This window comes from Dipodomys merriami, unplaced genomic scaffold (assembly GCF_024711535.1).
Source record: "Dipodomys merriami isolate MVZ:Mamm:240054 unplaced genomic scaffold, mDipMer1.0.p SCAF_124, whole genome shotgun sequence".
Lineage (NCBI taxonomy): Eukaryota > Metazoa > Chordata > Mammalia > Rodentia > Heteromyidae > Dipodomys > Dipodomys merriami.
The window spans coordinates 1,153,463-1,163,148 of record NW_027202538.1 but is presented as its reverse complement, the minus strand read 5'-3'; the positions used below and the strand labels follow the sequence as shown (position 1 = coordinate 1,163,148).

The 9,686-nt window shown below is 36.5% G+C and overlaps 1 pseudogene; it reads right to left on the bottom strand.

The window, feature by feature from the left end:
• Nucleotides 1–2,718: 2,718 nt before the first annotated feature.
• LOC138823866 (U6 spliceosomal RNA) lies at nucleotides 2,719–2,818 on the bottom strand (annotated as a pseudogene).
• Nucleotides 2,819–9,686: the final 6,868 nt, after the last annotated feature.

Sequence of the window (9,686 nt, the reverse complement as noted above, 5' to 3'; positions counted from 1 at the left end):
CACTCTAGGCTTCCCGATGAAGAGGATTATACTTATCCTCATACATAGTATTCATATGAGTGGCCTTTTTGGAAAGTAGTGTCTGCACTGTAGTAAGCTGCAAGTCAAGCACTCTACACTGAGCCACCTTCCCAGGCCAAGGATTAAGATTCTTATCTGTAATTTGGTCAAAGCTATGTCTCTTTATGTAGGCGACTAACAATGTATTTACTAATTTCAAGTAAATACATAAATTCTATTTCCATCTTTTTTAAAAAAATTAAAAAAAACCTTGTTTGCTCTGTAAATTGAGTAGAAGCATGGATTTTCTGGCTAGCTAGGTCATTGCACATCTGTATCTCTTTTCCTCTCTCTGTTTTATGGTTCTCATAGACAATATGATTGCTCCATAATTATCCTAATTTATTTTGCTTTTCTATTTTTGGTTGCATCATTTCACTTTCTGCTCTGCCATTTCCCAAAACAGCACCACATGAATAGAAAAATATAGAAGTGGTGCTGTGGCTCAAGTGGTAGAGCGCTTGCCTTGATTTGAAGAGCTCAAGGACAGTGCCCAGGCATAGAGTTCAGGCCCCACAACTAATTTAAAAAAAAAAAAGAATCTCAATACTTGATAATTCTACTAACAGATCTGACTGAAATCAGTTGATTCACACTTTTCCTGTAAAATGAAAGAATAGATCCAGGCTAGGAAAGCAGCTAGAGAAGGCAGGCAGATTGTATCTGTAACAAAACTTTGTGGAAAATGGAATCGAGGATTACTTACTGGTGATTCACTTGTACTTGACGCATGATTCTGAATTATTGCTTGCTGATTCTGAACTATTGCTTTGATCATTATATTCTCCAAGAAGAAAAAGTGAAATTTAGAAAAAGTGAAATTTAATTGATAGCAAAGGACTACTAATACATTTTGACTTCTCATTAAGCATCTTCAATCATCAAAATCACCTGAAGACAATAGATAGGCCTATTTTTAGATGAAAACAAGTGTCTTTAAAAAAAAAACCAAGAATTTAGGTAGTCATACAAAGGACTTCTATTTTATTACTGCATTATACATTTTTTCTAATGTTGGATACCAACATTAGAAAGCTATTAGAAAGCTCATAAATCCCATATGTTGAATAGTGAGTTCTCGTACACTATAACATGGTATTTCCCAAATCATTTACATAGAAGGCATTGTTTCCTATTTTCTCTTTCCTAGAATAAGCTGCACATGAAGACACCACTGGTCCTGATTTTCAGTCTGTACCTTTGAATACTGAGGAAAATCTTTCCTCTGCTCCCTATAATTCACTACTCTCCAGTTAGAATAATTTAGAATAGTAAAAATGGAAAAAGACAAAATATATCATGGTGAAAAAACATATGCAGAACATTCACCAGTTTTTTCTGACCAGTTCAACCAATGTGAACTATTGGGGAAATACATGGACACCTCATTCCCACTGGTACTCAAAATCTCTGGTTAGGCAATTCTGACGAAGACAAGGAACAAGATGAAAAATGAGGAATGGTATCAATTGCAAGAAAAAAATGGAGTAGGATCCAAGAAAATTTCTTCTTTGGGATGTTGAAATGTATCGACTTACTGTGGTGTGAACACTGCTTTCCAAAATGGCCACCCAGATGAATTCTAGGGATGAGGATGAGTATACCCTCTTCATTGGGAAGCCTAGAGTGGACACTTAGACATTGTCCATTAGTTGGTAGCTCAAGGCAGATATTCATGCAATAACTCTGAATGCCTGGACACGCCTGCACAGTACTTATATGTGGAATAATATCAGAATGGCTTCTTTATTACTTCATCATGATGCAGATACCAATCCCCAAACTAAAGGCCTCTTGACCTCCTTGCATCTTGCTGCTGGGAATAGAAATAGCAAAGATACTCTGTATCTCCTTGTGTTGAACCATTATATCAAACCAGGTCTGAAGAACAATTTTGAAGAAACTGCATTTGATATTTCCAAAAGGATAAGTATGTATCACTACCTCTTTGAAGTTGTCGAAGGCTGTACAAATTGTTCTCCTAAGTCGTAATGGTTTGATTTCTTAAATTTCAAAAATGCCAGTCCATCTTTGGTGTCCCTACAAATTTTTTTCACAATGCAAAGCAGCAGCAATATCTTACAATAAATATTTATGTATTCCATGGTATACTTCCAAGTGAATTGCATGACTTTGATATCAAAATGTATTCAAGAGATGTTTGTATACATCTATAATGATTTCTGCAGAGTTTGTGATTCTTTAAATCAGAAATAATTTTAACTTATCTGTTGAAATGAATAGTATAGAAACTAAAGATGTTCCGGGTGCTTTTCTGAAAAAAGAATATCTATGTTTGTGTAATATCCATAATCTATTTCATTCTCTCCTAGATATAATACTTTGAATTCTACATTGTTATATAATGTATGGATTCATTGATAAATGTGACCTTTCAGATTGCATTCCACATAGAAGTATTTTAAGACTCCTTTTTTCGTAGTTTCTTATATTATTTTATTTCTTTGGGATAAAATGGCAATATTATCTAATTTCAAGTTTTGTAAAGGTTATACTATGTAAAGGCCTTTCTAAGGTGAAAATTTAATACACTGATGTCAAACTAACCTTTAATTCTATGAATTACATGTATTGTTACACTTGTATTTTTGTAATCAACTTTTTAATAACTGTTTCATATCTTGCATCAGAAGAATGAAAAATATGGAATACTTCACAAATTTTCATATCATCCTTGTGCAAGTGCCATGTTAATCTCTGTATTGTTGTAATTTGGGTAGACCTGCTGCTGAAGCATGTAGTATCCTCTAAATTTAAGTAAGTAATGATACAATCTTTATACAGGCATTTATCCATGGTTGCCTATTTGTAACAAGGAACCCTTATTGTTCCTAAAAATGCTATTGATCTTATTTCTCTAAGTACAGTGGAAAAAAACTTATATAGTTCGGTCGATTGCTCACATTTACAATTTTTTTGTCAATGACTATTTTGTCATTTTCATTTTAAATTTGATCATACTTTGAAGCCTTTACAGCTAAGTCCAAAGGTGGTGGCTTTTCAAGTACTTATTTATCAACTGAGTTAGCTTTGTGGAGCTAATGGATTCAAAGTAAGCCTTGCTTAAGAGCTACTTCTAACTTTCTGCAGCTTAAAATTTCCCAAATGAGCTCTTGCTGGGACAAATGTCTACCTGAACTGTGAAGACTCAGGGTCTATGTTGAGGGGGCAGAATGATGCAGGCTCCAGCCTCGGGATTATCTGAGGACTGTGTTTGGGATTAGGAAAGCTCTTGGAACGCCAGGCTACAGAGGGAAAATGTTCCCTCTCCCTTTCTCAAAACATGTCACAGACTCCTGGGAGCTGAGGAAGTGGCTCTTCTGCTTGCTTAAGCATAGATGAACAGCTGGTCAAGCATTTTCCTGAGATTGGAGAAGTGGTTTGAGCTTGCTCTAAAATAGTTTAGATAATAATATACCTAGACATTCTCTCATAGGTTAAGTAAAAATGTATCTGTGGAAATCTTTTGTGTGAATGTTTTCTGACCAAATCTTGGAAAATATTATGCTTGCTAGTCTTTAAATACCCACTAACAATAAAGCACAGCATGCAGTGGCAATTGCTCTTTGCACTCTGCATCCCCTGTGTCCTGGTGATTTTGTGACCCTTACCCAGGGACCCCAACGCACTAGACATTGACACTGAACCTTTACCTTTCTTCCATGTAGGAACAGACCAACCAGAATATCTTACCTTGACAGCATGGATTGTCTTACTGGAACAAAAATAATCTTAGTTACAAGGGATCATAGAGAGATAAACAGTTCAGACAGAATTGTTCAGAATGGAAGGTATTTTATCAAAACATAATTGTTTATTATACGTATCATTTCAAAAGTAGCTAAAGCCAAGAAAGTGAAAAAATTGTTCATAGGCATGATTACCTACTGTCCTGACCTATCATCCAACCAAGCAGGAACTTACACTACTGACATTCTATCACCAAATATTGCAATAGCTCCTGGAGAAGTCCATATGTTTCTCCTCGATATTAGACCTTAAATTTGTAATGTTTTAATCACAGTGTTTCCTCTTGCCTCTAGGCTGCCTGTCTACAAATGGTAAAGCTTTAAGTCTAACTCTACCAAAAACTGAGGTAGAGATAATGGAATAATACTTTAAAACAGAGTTGCCTTTGATTCCCTAAACACAATACAACAATGCAAAACAATTTTTATATTATATGTACTTATATATTTTATATTTATATGTGCTGATTTTAAATTTCATACAGTGAATCTTACTAGAATTGATAATTTGACAAATATATTTACATTTATTCCTATAAATAGATTGGAATATAAATAATTGGGTTTAGAATATATATTAGAATATAAAAAGTATCAATGCAATATCTTCAGTATAAGCTTGTGATACCTTCTAAGTCGTCGTGGTCTTCTGAATACACATGGTAAAATAACAGTATTGTTTTCTGCTAATCTATAAGGGATTTTAGTCTGATGCTCTGTGTATTGTTTTAACTTGCTGGTCCCAAAGTGTTTTTCTCCATATTTCTGAAGCATTCTTACTGATTATACCCAAATTTTGCTGATATGATGTCTAAAAGCTATTATTCTTCTGCAGGACCCACGGGTCCTAGGATAACAGATCCCAGTTATCTGCATCATCAGATAACAAGGGCATGACTTCTCACATAGGCCCAGGCAACATGCCAACAGAAAATAATTAAAGACTCATCTCAATTTTTCATTTCCTATAATATTTCAGGGCCCCAATTGCTTACAAGAATTAGCAGTAATCAATTGTGAAATGCAAGGCAAGTTAAAATGAAAGATGAGATCACAAAATCTGAGAGAAAGTTCTGTAATTCAAACATTCAATTGACAGATGACCAGTCCATATGAGTGAACAAAATCACAAATGAACAAGGTTATTTTTAATACCTTTCTCCTAATGATGAATGAAAAATTTCAGTGCAGCCAAAAAAATAGTTTCTGGAATGATAGATCGTAATTGGTCTACCAAGACTAGGAAAACTTGATTTAGAGGTCAAATATAATTTAGAAAAACATTAATTGAGAAGACCCTTAGTGCTTCAAAACACTGGTACTTCAGTAAAACTTGGTTCTGTAGTATAAAAATGTCATTCTCAAACCAATGTAACGTACATTTAATCTCCTGAAAGTATATTCCTTTTCAAATAAACTTTTAAAAATCATATTCACCAAAATAACACTTGACAAGTAGATGATAGTGACATTACAAGGTTTTCAAGTGTAGGGAGCTAGTTACAATAGAGTTGATTTACGTACCCAGCACTAATACCAAACAAGTTCAACCATTCATTAAAGTGCAGAAATTCTACCCCCCACCATTTGTGTTGTTCAGTAGGTGCCTTCCAGAAATGTGTTAAATAGATCAGCCTCCCATAATTCAAACCCAAATATTAGCTAATAAAGTAAATTTCATTACATAAGAAGGTACATTTTAAAGTCACTAATATAGTTGCCTTATCATGTGTTGCCTTATCATATATTTTCCCTATCTGTCTAACATAGTAAGAAATATGACTTTAAGTCTTGAATATGGGTACTGATGAGAGATTTGACAAACATAAAATCTGTCTTCTATTTCTATCATATTCCTTTAAATAGTAAATTTTAGTTTTCTTCTTTTTCCAAAACTTATAGGTAGTAGAAAAAATCATCCTATGTAAAATAAAATAATCACATACCATTGTACAAAGCCATTTATAAAAACTGGTAGGAATAAATTCTAAGCCATTTTTAAACGTTCCTTTTGACTAAAGATTAATCTTCCAAATGAACGAGAATAAAATCATGTCTAAGTGCTTCACATCTCCAGTCTTGCAAATTGTTATTGCAGATGAATGAATTATGGAAATATAAGCTGACATCACTTGCCTATATATTCTCCATGCTGGCTGAGACTCAGAATTTGCACAGCACAGGAAAACAGGTGCAATGACTGGCTTCTCACATCAGGGTGAATTTTTGGCATTGCTGGGCTTTGAACTCAGGTCCTAGGAGGCCCAACTGCCCAATTGGTCCACGTGATCACACCAGACTTTGAGCCACTAAGAAGATGGGCTCTTCCCAGGAACTGAGATCGAGCCACATGGAGGCCAAAATAGTGCTCAATGCATCATTTAAACATGGGATGTATATTCACATCCGTGTGGGGACTGCATCGTGCATTGAGTGTACATATTGTGTTTATTTTGTATTCTATTCATGGATTATTGTGTATTTTCTCATGTATATAATGACACGTATAACTGGGCTGATATGGATAACAACTTATTCCCATGACCACAGGGTGGCCCATGCATTCTTCATCCTAGCTGAGACCCAAGACTTGCACAGGAAAGGAAAACATATGCAACCATTGGTGTCTTACATCAAGATGAATCTTTTGGCACGGCTGGGATCTTAACTCGGGGCCTAGCAGGCCCAAATGGTGAATGGGTCCATATGAGCACAACAGCCTGTGAGTGACAAAGAAGCTAGGCCTTCCCAGTACCTGAATTTGAGCCCCCCTGGGGGGAGAGTGGGGAGCACAATAGTCATCCATTCATAAGTAGAAGGTAGAATGCAAATAAGTACATATTTGTATAGAGTAGGATTGATGGTGACTTGTGATGGAATCCAATCTGTGTGTACCTATATTTGGGTATTTTCTGATGCATTCATTTCATGTCTGTGATGATTATTGTCATGCTTCATTAACTCTTCTTTACAAATAATCTATACCACATGAGTCTTGCATATCATTTCCTACTCGCATCATGCACAAACTACTCATTCAAGGATGAGATAGATCGCATGCCATGACTCTTCCTAGGTCCAGAAGCAAGTATCTCAGTATCTCCCGCCATTCCCTCCTCCTAGGGGGACTGAATTCAAGCCTCAGTCCTGGAAAAGTTACTCCTTATATACATCTCAACAATAGGATTTATACTTCTTTTCAGATGTTCAGTCCATATTGTGTTTGGCGCGTTTATTCATTTTATTTCTTGTTTTATTAATTTATTTACCATTTATTTTATTGACTCTGATGACACTTATACCATTTATTACATTGTTTACATCCTATCACATAGAATCTAGATTTTAGATGTATGTGTTCTCCATCATGCCTGGCAGTGCTAGAATCTGATCTCAGGGCCTAGCAGGCCCAATTCATGAATGGGTGAGCTTGAGCATGGGAGCCTCTAGCCAATGAAGCTGTCAAGTGGTTCCCACGCGCTGAGATTGACCCCCAGTTTTGGCCAAAACAGCGATACATGGATAGGCAGACGGTGATATACAAAGAAATATATATTGTTAAAGAGTGCCAGAGCCGTCTATCTATGATTGAATGACACCTACTACATTCCTACCAACTCTTAGGTATTTATTATACCACCATTGAAGGAATATTATTCTTTTAATGCTTAATAAACTATACATTACGATCAATCAGCATTTTAGGACTATTGCATCCAATTTTAGACTAGACGGATGCATGAACTACTCTTTCAATGGATATTCCCATGCATAGGAATGAGTCTCTTGTGATCTCCTGCCATTGGTGTCAGGACTGGATTTGAACCCAGGGCCTATGTTCACAGGTTATCCTATGGCTTCACTGATAGCCCACAAGCCATCAGCAATGGCAGGTCATATCTACTTTGCAGCCATGTCATTCAAACCCAGGATGGTCATTGTGCAAAGAAAAAAATAATAAAACCCCAGCCCCCTGAAGGTTGCCACTTTTTCTACTTTCCAGGTTTTTTTTTTCTAGAAAGTCCCCTGGGCCTAGGATCTTAGGATCAGCTATGGTTCTGGAGGCTGCACCCAAGCCGAGAGAGATCTAAGCTGACCTGAGATCAAGCCCCATGGTTGGCCAAAAGAAAAAAAGGAAAAAGAATAAAGAAAATATAATTATTTAACTAAATTAAAAAAAATAAAGCTACCTAGTTTGGAATTTCTGCTAGTTTTCTTTCCTAGCCTGGGATTTGAACTCAGGGTCTTGGTAAATCTGTAGCAATGTGAGGGAAGATTTGCTACTACTTGAGTTCAAACCTTGTGCCAACCAAAAATGAAACCTAAGTCACTGACCTAAGCAGGGGGAGGTAGTTGTGGAGATGGGAGGGAAAGTATAGTAGGGGGAAAACAAAGGAGGAGGTAACAATGCTCAATATGAAATTTACTCATTACCTTGCTCCTGTAAAATATTTTTGCAATAAAAAACGAACAAAGACAAACAATGTAGTTCTCAGAGAAGCATTTTGGAGGTAAGGGAAGGATCTCTGAATGAATAGCTGTACAAAATTCTACACTTTTTAAAATGTTCAGTATGGAACTGAATAAACATAACTGCTTCCATTAAAAAATTATGTCAGTGTCTTGGAACTGGGGCCAGTATTTCTGCCATTGCTAGGATTTGAGCTCACCGTCCAGATAACTATTTTGCATCATGGGTGAAGGCAAAGCTCACTGTCCATGAGGAAAGAAATTCAGGCTAGAGTTCCCAGGTCCTGAATGAAGGCCCTGAAATGGAAAAAAAATCTCTATACATGTGTAATATATGATATATATACTTACATATGTATGTTAATTTCATATTATGATTCAGGTGGATCAGTGGTAGAGCACTTGCCTTGCATGCCTGAGTCCCTGGGTTCGATTCCTCAGCACCACATAAGCAAAAAGAAAAAATCCGGAAGTGGCGCTGTGGCTCAAGTGGTAGAGTGCTAGCCTTGAGCTGAACAGCTGAGGAAGAGCACCCAGGCCCAGAGTTCAAGCCACAAAACCGGACCCCCACAGAAAAAGAATGATTTTGTACTTTATTTTCCTTTGATTCATTTATTTATTGATTACTGTATTTAGTAATTTTTACACATAATATTTATTACATTTTGCACATCTATTATAAAATTATACCCAATAATTGAGGACATTGACTCATTTTCATTAATATTTGATTAAGTGTTGAAACATAATACATAATTAAATGGAAGCATTTTTCACAGTATTCACATGATTAGAGTCTCTCACAAGTATGAGCTTTGTCTTATTTATCTTTGGAAACTTCCTATCGGGTTTTCTTTAGATGATTTATACTCAGAAGCCTTTTCTTGAAGATAGGCAAGTGAGGAATAACATTGTGAGGGTGGGGCTAGAAATGTGGCTTAGTGGTAAAGTGCTTGCTCAGCATGCATGAATGCCAGGGTTTGAATCTTCAGTGCCACATACTCAGAAAAAGCCAGAAGCTATGGAGTAGCTCAAGTGGCTAGCCTTGAGAAAAAGAAGCTCAGAGAGAGTACCCAGGCCCTAAAATCAAGCCCAGGACTGTCTAAAACCATAGGCCAGATGCCAGTGGTTCATAAGTGGAACCGTAGCTTCTCGGGAGGCTGAGAGCTGAAGACCACAGTCCAAAGGAAAGCCTGTTAGATTCTTATCTCCAGTGAACCACCAAAAGAACCCATCTGGCATTTTGGATTAAGTGCTAGAGTGTTCACCTTGAGCTGAAGGGCTCAGGGTCAGTGCCCAGGCTAGAGTTCGAGACACACAACTGGAAAAAGAGTGAGGGTTAATTAAAATACTTTTCCTATTTGCTAATTACGAGAACATTCTTTG